This window comes from Chiloscyllium plagiosum, chromosome 9 (genome assembly GCF_004010195.1).
Source record: "Chiloscyllium plagiosum isolate BGI_BamShark_2017 chromosome 9, ASM401019v2, whole genome shotgun sequence".
Lineage (NCBI taxonomy): Eukaryota > Metazoa > Chordata > Chondrichthyes > Orectolobiformes > Hemiscylliidae > Chiloscyllium > Chiloscyllium plagiosum.
The window spans coordinates 105735900-105746679 of NC_057718.1; the positions used below are offsets into that span (position 1 = coordinate 105735900).

The window sequence follows — 10780 nt, forward strand, 5'->3', positions numbered from 1 at the left end:
TGAAGTAAAACAGTTAAATGTAAAATAAATGACAGCACAGAAAATTCCTGCAAAACCTAAAATGATTATACAATTGAAGCAAAAACACAATTCTTACTTCCATACATTTCTCTTTCTACAAAAAAAGTTGACAAGAAGAAAAGCAGGCTTTCCCAGCAAGTGTTTAACATTGGAATGCAATGCTTGAGAGCATGGTGAAGGTAGAATCATAAAGTCATATGACATAGCAGCAAATAGGCTATGAAGCCCATCAAGTCTGCTCCGTCATTCAATGAGATCATGGCTGATCTGATAATCCTCAATTCCATTTTCCTCCCTTTCCTCATAATCCTCGACTCTCTTACTGATTAAAAATCTATCTCAGCCTTGAATATGCTAAACAATCTAGCCTCGACAATCCTCTGCAGTAAAGAATTCTACAGATTTACATTACTCTGACAGAAGAGTGAATTGGATAACTATCTGGGCAGAAGATTTATTAGAGCTGCAGGAAAAAGGTGATTAGCTGAGGTGCACTTGCATAAATTCACAGTGGCACAACAGCATGAATGGCCTTCCTTGTGTGCTCCATCGTCCTATGATATTACCTTCAAAATGATAGCATTCTGGGAACACCTGTGACATTGAGTAGGAAGCTACAATGAAGAGTGACTGAGGGGGAAATGCACATGCCCAGTGAAAAATCTCATAGCAATATCCTCACAGACGATAGGGGTGTACACAATACATCAGCAGTTAATTTGTGTGGCTTAGTTCACAAACACTTCATGCAAGTGGCTATTATATCTATGAATCTTTCACAGCAATGCCTACAAACAAAAATATATTTCTGAAATGAATACCAGAACAAGCAGCATTTTTTTCACACAATGCAAGAAAAATCCTTTCACTGGAAATCTAGAATGCAGGACATAATCTCCTGATAAAGGGCATATCATTTAGTACAGACAATGAGCAGAAATGTCTCCACTCAACAGCTTGTGAATCTGTGAAATTCTGCAACCTAGAGGGTCATAGATGCTCCATCACTGAATATACCCAAGACTGAGATACAGACATTTTTGATCTCTCAAGGAATCGAGGGATTTGTGAGTGGGTGGGAAAGTGGGGTGGAGAGAGAATGTTAGTCATGACCATATCAAACAGCAGAGCAGGATGGAGGGTTCCTCCTGATTCATTTATTTATAAATGTTTTACTCACATTTCACAGTTACATAAACAAAACAAATCTATGTAACATAGATAGATTTGTAACATGTAACATGCTGTAGCTGAATGAACCAACAGCATCTTGTACATTGTCAGTTACGTTCCTTTCCCCTTCATGTTTAGCTCAGATAAAGTTAAACTTTGCCCACAGTGAGGTAAGCATATACATTTACATAACAATAAAGGTCAAATCCACAAAGTAGAATTGAAAAATGTTACAGGAAGTAATTATAGCACTTGCAGGATGTACGTTCTATACAGTCAGTCCCTGCATTGCAAATGGGTTCCATTCAGGAGTCTATTTACAAAGTGATTTGTATGCAATTCAGAACAGCTGTTCATAAGTATAGGAAATATTCATATGGCAGGTCTTAAAATTACACCCTGGATGGATCGCATTCATAAATAAGAGTACTCGTAAGTCAGACATTCATGAATCAGGGAACCCCCAATACATAGGATTTTTAGTCTATATATAACAGATCTGCCACAGTGTCACTCACTGAGTCAATGGTGTTCATATTTTATAACCTACAAGACTGCAGAAATGATCCAATTGCAGGAAAATACTGCATTCATCCAATGGTTATCAGCCCAATTGTGTTTTTTAATTTATGCATTTATGGGATGTGGGCATCTACATTAATTGTCCCACACCCCCCAACTGCCTCTTCACCCTGCTTGAACCATTGCAGTCCACACAGTTTTAATTCCTTTGAGATTTCATAGCAGTTTGATACAACTGAGTAGTTCATTAGTCATCTCAAAGGGCATTTGCAGGTGAACCACTTGGCTGTGGATCTGGAGTCACAGATAAGCCAGACAGGTACAAAAACAGAAATTGCTGGGAAAACTCAGCAGGTCAGGCAGCACTTTAGAGAGAAAGCAAAGTTAACATTTTGGGTCCAGTGACCCTTCTTCAGAACAGGTATGAGTGATAGCCTTCCTTCACTGGGCCAGTGACATTACAGCTACATCACCACCTCTCCAAGTCAGCCTTTTTTCATAGGGTAATCTCTTCTTCTCAGGGACGAGTCACATGAAGTCCTCTCCTCAGAACTGTTTCTAATGTAATTGCATTCATTTTCAAATAAAGAGGGTGAAACTGTACACAGTATTCCAGATGTGTTTTTAACCAATGTCCTGTACAACTGTAACTAAACTTCCCTACTTTTATTTTCCATTCCCTTTGTAATAAACAATATTTCATTCGCGTTCCTTGTCACCTGTGCTCCTGCATGCTAACATTTTGCGATGCATGAACTAGGATCCTCCTGTGCCTGAGTTCTGCAGTTTATCTCCATTTAAATTGTATTCTGAATTTTACAGACTTATTGCTTTTAGGTTTACAGACTGTCTCCCTCCCTTTGAAAAGGAATCTAGACAGTTAAGTGAGTAGGCAAAAATGAAGTACTTTGTGAGAAAAAGTGAATTTGTCTACTTTGACAGGAAAAACTGATTAGAAAAAGATGAAATTGAAATAGCATCCACCAGAGACACTCAGCAGGTCTGGCAGCACTTGAGGTGAGATAATGGATCAAGTCCAATAATATTCTGTTGGTCTTCAAAACTGAAGAAGTCACACTGGACTCTAAACATTATCTCAATTTATCTCTCCACAGATGCTGAATTTCTCCAGCATTTTCTGTGTTTTGTTCAGAAGTCCAGCATCTGCAGTATTTTGCTTTCACTTGCATAAAAACAAGAATGACGGTATTTGAAGAAATAGCTACTCCCAAAAAACGAGTTCCTAGGTGCTGCCTGACCAAGTCAGTGTTTCCTCTGTTTTCAGTTTCTGTTTCAGAATCCGGCTCTGAATGAGGAAATGCTTACAAGAGTTCCACCTAGTGGGAATAGGCCTGATATTACAGCATTGAAAAACATATCTACGGAACAACCTCGGTAATCCGAACTTCAATTATCAGAATTTCAGGTTATCCGAACAAGATCTCAAGGTCCCGTAAAAACATTATCCAAACAATCAATTATCCGAACAAAATACTCCCTACCCATCTCATTCAGATCATCAAAGTTATTCTGTATTTGTATTTACATAGCACCTTTGATGTACAAAAAAAACCCACCTGAGGTGCTTCATAGGCAAAGACATCAGCTAAAATTTGGCACCAAACCAAAGTAGGATAAGTTAGGGGCAGGTGACAAAATGGAGAGTCTTACAGTCAAGGGGCAGGGTTGCAAATTGGGAAGAATTCAAGAACTCCAGGTCTAGGCAACTAGATGGTATGGTTGTCAATGGGATGGGTGGTGGAGAGGGTGCCCACCTTGGGAGTGGAAAACACCTAAGGCCAGACTTGGAGCACACACAAAGTTCTTAGAAGGATTTAGGAACTTACAGGCAGAAGTCGCAGACCCAGGGCAGAGGATGGTGGTGTAGAATTCAAAGAAAAGATAAAGAATTTTAAATACAAGGTGCAACAAAATTGGAAGCTTATATAAATTAATCCATTCAGAATTGGTGAATCCCTGGGCAAATTAGAATCTGGCTACAAAAGTTAGAGTTGAGAGGCTCAAATCTACAGAGAATGGAAAATGGGAGGCCAATCTGACGGCCACTGGAATTGCCAAATCAACAGAAAGATAGACAAGGCCCACAAGACATTTCATCATGCAACATGCCAAAAATAAAACACAAGCAGCAATCAAACATTCAGGTTTGGTAGACTTTGACAAAATTTAGATGACGGGGAAATCTAGAATGTACTTTCCAGCCTGCACTGTTTGTTCGACAGAGGCGGAGGAGAATTTCAGCAGGACCCTGGTTACAGATACAAGGAACGTCTTTGTAGCTGGCCTACAGAATGTCTTTTAATTTTGCTCTTGAATACTTCTGTGCATTGTCAAGGCTGGAATTAGATGATTGCTTTCCATAGGTGATTTTTCATCCCTCCTTTTACTTCTCCTCAAGCTAAGTGTGCAACGGGCAGCATGGTTTTATGAAGGGCAAATCATATTTGACTGATTTGCTAGAGTTCTTTGAAGATGTAACAAGCAAGGTATACAATGGGGATGGTGTATATGTAATTTATCTGGACTTCTAGAAGGTGTTTGAGAAGATTCATGAGGTTGGATCATTTGGAATTAGGGGTAATCTATTAGCCTGGATAGGTGACTGGCTGATGGACAGAAGACAAAGAGTTGGGATAATTTTTTTTCTGGATGGCAAGATGTAACTAGTGGGATGCCACAGGGTTCAATCCTTGGACCCCAGCTGTTTACAATTTACGCTAACGACTTAGATACGTACAGAAGGCTCAATGGCCAAATTTGCAGACGACACAAAAATAATCATGACAGTAAATTGCAATGAGGAAATAAGAACCTTACAAATAGGTATACATAGATTAGGAGAGTGGGCCAAAAAGTGACAGACGGAGTTTAATGTGGATAAGTGTGAGGTCATGCATTTGGGTTGAAAAATGGGAAGGCAGCCTATTACCTTAATGGGGAGAGACTTCAGAGTGCCCGGTGCTGAGAGATCTCGATGTACTAGTCACAGAAAATGAGCATGCAGGTACAGCAGATAGTAAAGAAAGCGAATGGAATGTTGGCTTTTATACATAAAAGACTAGCACATAAAGGGAAGGAAGTACTGTTGCAACTATATCAAATATTGGTGAGACTGCACCTGGAATATTATGCACAGTTTTGGTCCCTTATTTGAGGAAAGATGCAGTGGCATTGGACGCAGTTCAGAGAAGGTTCTCTAGATTGATCCTAGAGGTGAAGGGTTTGTCATATGAAGAGAGATTGAACAGTTTAGGCCTATACTCTCTGGAATTTAGAAGAACGAGGGGAGATCAAATTGAGGTATTCAGTATGATAGAAGGTGTGGATAAAATAGATGTGGAGCACATTCTTCCTCTTGTGGGGCATTCTAGGACAAGACGCCATAGTCTTAGGATCAGGGGTAGCAAATTTAAAACAGAGTTGAGGAGAAACTACTTCTCCAAAGGGTTGCGAATCTGTGGAATTCACTGCCTCAAAGTGCGGTGGATGCTGGGACAGTGAGGAAATGTAAGGAAGAGTTAGACAGAATTTTTTTTATTTTAATAGATATTTTTATTGAAAATTTAACGTGTTTTTACAAGCTTACAAATAAAAAAACCACAAGTACAAACACTAATATACAATTAAATCTTAAATAAATAATAGCCAAAACCTGTCAAACAAAAAGAAGAGATACAGAGAGAAAAAAAGAAAAAGACAAAACTCAACTAACTACTAATCTAACCTATAACTAACCAGAGTGTATGATCAAATATCTTACATTACTCAAGAGAAAAAAAAGGATAACATAATAATTAAATAGTGAAGTACATGCTCGGAATGAATTAACATCAAGTCGTAATAAAACCAGTATTCATGTGGGATTCCTCCCCCAAGGGTCCCCGGACCAGCCATTACCTCAACTAGATGAAAGCTCTTGACAAAATGGCGAAATATCTGTATCTATATAATTCAAGAAGGGCTGCCATATTTTGTAGAATAATTCAGTCTTTTGGTGCACCATATTTGTAAGGAAGGCAAGGGGAATACATTCTATGATTAATCTGTGCCAATTCGGAAGTCCTGGAGGGCCCTCAGCCACCCAGTTTACTCAGATATTTTTCCTTGCACAAAAGGAGAGAATGGAAAATAATTTCCTCCCGTGCACATCCAGAGAAGGTTAGCTCGAGGTTAGACAGATTTTTAATTGTTAATGGGTTGAAGGAATATGGAGAGAAGGCAGGTAAACGGGAGTGAGGAGTATATCAGCCATGATCGAATGGCGGAACAAACTTGATGGGTCAAATAACCTAATTCTGCTCCTGTATCTTATGAACTTACAAAATTAGTTTGCATTACTACACTGCTAAAGTCTGATAAATCCAGTTTGTATTCATTAATTCATTCAACAACAGGTTCATAACTTTCAATGTTTTCTCTAAAAGTGCAATTGTGAGTGGTAGAACAATCAGGGAAGGACTCTCTGGTTACATACATACATGGAGAAAATGAGGTCTGCAGATGCTGCTGATCAGAGTCGAGAGTGTGGTGCTGGAAAAGCACAGCAGGTCAGGCAGCATCCGAGGAGCAGGAGAACCGATGTTTCGGGCATTACCCTTCACCAGGCTTTCCTGATGAAGGGCTAATGCCCGAAACATCGATTTTTCTGCTCCTCGAATGTTGCCTGACCGGCTCTGCTTTTCCAGCACCACACTCTCGACCATACATATATACATGATAACAGTGTTCCCTTGCATTCCACTTCCATGTCTGCTAGTTATATGCAGGTATGAATCAACAGCTTCTATTTATTCCAAAGAATACAGAGAACTTATAGCCAATGAAGGTGTCATTACTAGTGCTATCAAGCAGCACCTGTTCAGCGACACTGAGTTTGGGTTCCACCAGGGGCCACTCAGCTCCTGATCTCATTACAGCCTTTGTTCAAATATGGTCAAAAGAGCTGAATTACAGAGGTGAGGTGAAAGTGACAGCCCTTGACATCAAGGCTGCATTCGACAGTGTGTGGCATCGGGGACCCCTAGCAAAACTGGAATCAATGAGTATCGGGGCAAACTCTCCGGTGGTCGGAGTTATACCTGACAGGTACCAGTACAAAGATGGTCATAGTTGATGGAGGTCAGTCATTTAAGCTCCAGGGCATTTGTGCAGGTGTTCCTTAGGGACAAAGGGGAAAAAAGATGGACAGAGACTGCTGCACAGTCTGATCCCACAGATGTCACTGGCTCCCTCTCAATCTCCAGTTCCTACCTCTACATCCGGGCTCCCAGCTCTCTGTCTCTCTCTCTGTCTAACATGCGAGGAATGGCTGAGGATCCTGGGATTGTATTCATTGGAGTTTAGAAGATTAAGGGGAGATCTAATAGAAACTTACAAGATAATACATGGCTTGGAGAGGGTGGACGCTAGGAAATTGTTTCCGTTAGGCGAGGAGACTAGGACCCATGGACACAGCCTTAGAATTAGAGGGGGTAAATTCAGAACACAAATGCGGAGACATTTCTTCAGATGGAGTTGAAATGCCCATCAGCCATGATTGAATGGCGGAGTGGACTCGATGGGCCGAATGGCCTTACTTCCGCTCCTATGTCTTATGGTCTTATGTCTCACATCTTTTCTTCAATCCCCATCCTTCCCTAATCTAAATTCTGTTTGCTCTAATCTAAATTCTGTTTGCTGCTAATCTAAATTCTGTTTGCTCGCTTCCTTTGAGATCGCAGTCCACAAATGTCCCAGTTCCAATTCCTGGGCCGGGCCCAGTTACCACATTGCAGTGGGGTGGGGAGCTTTGTGTCAGCCTGAAGTTTAAAAAAAGTGGACGGCACGGTGGCACAGTGGTTAGCACTGCTGCCTCACAGCGCCAGAGACCCGGGTTCAATTCCCGACTCAGGCGACTGACTGTGTGGAGTTTCACATTCTCCCTGTGTCTGCGTGGATTTCCTCCGGGTGCTCCGGTTTCCTCCCACAGTCCAAAGGTTAGGTGAATTGGCCATGCTAAATTGCCCATAGTGTTAGGTAAAAGGGGTAAATGTAGGGGAATGGGTGGGTTGCGCTTTGGCGGGTCGGTGTGGGCTTGTTGGGCCAAAGGGCCTGTTTCCACACTGTAAGTAATCTAATCTAATCTCCACCTTGTTCACATTCCCCTGTAGATTCCCTTCCTACAACTCTCTGGATCCTCCCTCTTTCCCAGAACTGTTGAATTGTTCAATCTCCAACCTCCCTGCTCACCTCTCCCCACACCCCTCCACACCCCTCTCTCTGTCAGCTCTGTGGGATCTTGCTGTTCCTGCCTGAAGATCAATCTGTCTTCAGCTGTTTTATAATGACCTTCTTTCCATCATAAGGGCAGAAGTTGGGATGTTCGCTGATGATTGCACCAATGTTCAGCACCATTCGTGACTTCTCAGATACTGAAGTAGTCCATGTTCAAATGCAACAAGCTCTGGACAATATCCAGGCTTGTGTTGACACGCGTCAAATATATGTCACACAAATGCCAGGCTATGACCATCACCAATAACAGACACTCTAACCACCGCAACATGCCATTCAATAGTATTACCAACATTGAATATCCCAGTAGCAATATCTTGGGAGTCATCATTGATCACAAACTCAACTGGACTCACCACATAAACAACAGTGGATACAGGAGCAGGTCAGTGGCTAGCATTACTGTGGCAAGTAACTCACCTCCTGACTCCCCAAAACCTGTCCACGATCAACAAAGCACAAGTCGGAAGTGTAATGGAATACTCCCCACTTGCCTGGATGGGTGAAGGCAACATTCAAGAAGCTTGACACCATCCAGGACAAAGAAGCCCGCTTGATTGGCACAGCATCCACAAACATCTACTTCATCACCTCCATAGCAGCAGCGTGTACTATCTACAAGATGTACTGGAAGAATTCACTCAAGATCCTCAGACATCACCTTCCAATCCATGATCACTTCCATCTAGAAGGACAAGGGCAGCAGATACATGGGAACACCACCTAAGCCACTCACCATCCTGACTTGGAAATATATCGCCATTTTTTTCAGTGTCGCTGAGTCAAAATCCTGGAATTCCTTCCCTAATGGCATTCTGGAATGTGCTGTCAGGGTATTAGTGGAAGCAGATTATGATAGGGGTGTTTAAGGTGCTTTTAGATAAGCACATGAATAAGTAAGTAATGGAGGAATATGGATCGTGGGCAAGCAAAAAGGATTAGTTTAATTTGGCATCATAGGACATAGAACATTACAGTGCAGTACAGGCCCTTCAGCCCTCGATGTTGCACTGACCTCTGGAACCAATCTGAAGCCTATCTATCCTACCCTATTCTGTTATCACCCATATGTTTATCCAATGACTATTTAAATATCCTTAAAGTTGGCGAGTCTACTACTGTGGCAGGCAGTGTGTTCCATGCTTCTACTACTGAATAAAGAAACTACCTCTCATATCTGTCCTATGTCTAACACCCCTCAATTTAAAGCTATATCCCCTCATGCGAGCCATCATCATCCGAGGCACAACATCATGGGCCGAAGGGCCCATTCCTGTGCTTTACTATTTCATGTTCTAAAATGCAGAGCAAACAATTCCTAATTTATGACTGTGACTTAAACCAAAGCACTTTTAAAGCCCAAATACATCTGCTCAGCCATGATCAAAACAAACAAAAGCAAGATCATTTGACTCATCATGGATGGGAAAGAGAGAGTAAGAGAACAAAATTCTGAAGATCAAAATTTCGTATCACAATGTAGGTTAAATTATGGAACATAGAACACTACAGCACAGAACAGTCCCTTCGGCCCTCGGTGTTGCACTGACCTGTGAACTATTCTCAGCTCGTCCGCTATACTATCCCAAAATCATCCATGTTATCTATGGATGGTTTAAATCTCCCTAATGTGGCTGAGTTGACTACATTAGCAGGTAGAAAGTGAGGACTGCAGATGCTGGAGATCAGAGCTGAAAATGTGTTGCTGGAAAAGCACAGCAGGTCAGGCAGCATCCAAGGTACAGGAGAATCGACATTTCAGTCATGAGCCCTTCTTCAGGAATGAGGAAAGTGTGTCCAGCAGGCTAAGATAAGAGGTAGGGAGGAGGGACTTGGGGGAGAGGCATTGGAAATGTGATAGGTGGAAGGAGGTCAAGGTGACGGTGATAGGCCGGAGTGGGGGTGGGGGCGGAGAGGTCAGGAAGATTGCAGGTTAGGAAGGCGGTGCTGAGTTCGAGGGATTTGACTGAGACAAGGTGGGGGGAGGGGAAATGAGGAAACTGGAGAAACTGGACCAGTTGCAATACCGTACATCTGCTCCCAGGAGGACCAGTTCCAATACCGTACAACCCAGATGGTCTCTTTCTTCAAAGACCGCAATTTCCCCCCAGACGTGATCGACGATGGCCTCCACCGCATCTCCTCCACTTCCCGCTCCTCCGCCCTTGAGCCCCGCTCCTCCAATCGCCACCAGGACAGAACCCCACTGGTCCTCACCTACCACTCCACCAACCTCCATATACATCGTATCATCCGTCGTCATTTCCGCCACCTCCAAACGGACCCCACCACCAAGGATATATTTCCCTCCCCTCCCCTATCAGCGTTCCGAAAAGACCACTCCCTCCGTAACTCCTCGTCAGGTCCACACCCCCCACCAACCCAACCTCCACTCCTGGCAACCGCAAGAAATGCAAAACTTGCGCCCACACCTCCCCCCTTACTTCCCTCCAAGGCCCCAAGGGATCCTTCCATATCCGCCACAAATTCACCTGCACCTCCACACACATCATTTACTGCATCCGCTGCACCCGATGTGGCCTCCTCTATATTGGGGAGACAGATGTGGCCTTGGGGAGACAGGCCGCCTACTTGTGGAAGTTTCAGAGAACGCCTCTGGGACACCCGGACCAACCAACCCAACCAACCCAACGCTCAACATTTCAATTCCCCCTCCCACTCCACCAAGGATATGCAGGTCTTTGGACCCCTCCATCGTCAGACCACAGCGAAACAACGGTTGGAGGAAGAACGCCTCATCATCCGCCTA

General features: G+C 42.9%; 1 protein-coding gene across 4 annotated transcripts in view; it reads right to left on the reverse strand.

Moving 5' to 3' along the window:
• ehbp1 (EH domain binding protein 1) overlaps positions 1-10780 on the reverse strand; it is a 386143-nt gene that overhangs the window by 241876 nt on the left and 133487 nt on the right. The gene's annotated exons all lie outside the window — the stretch shown is intronic.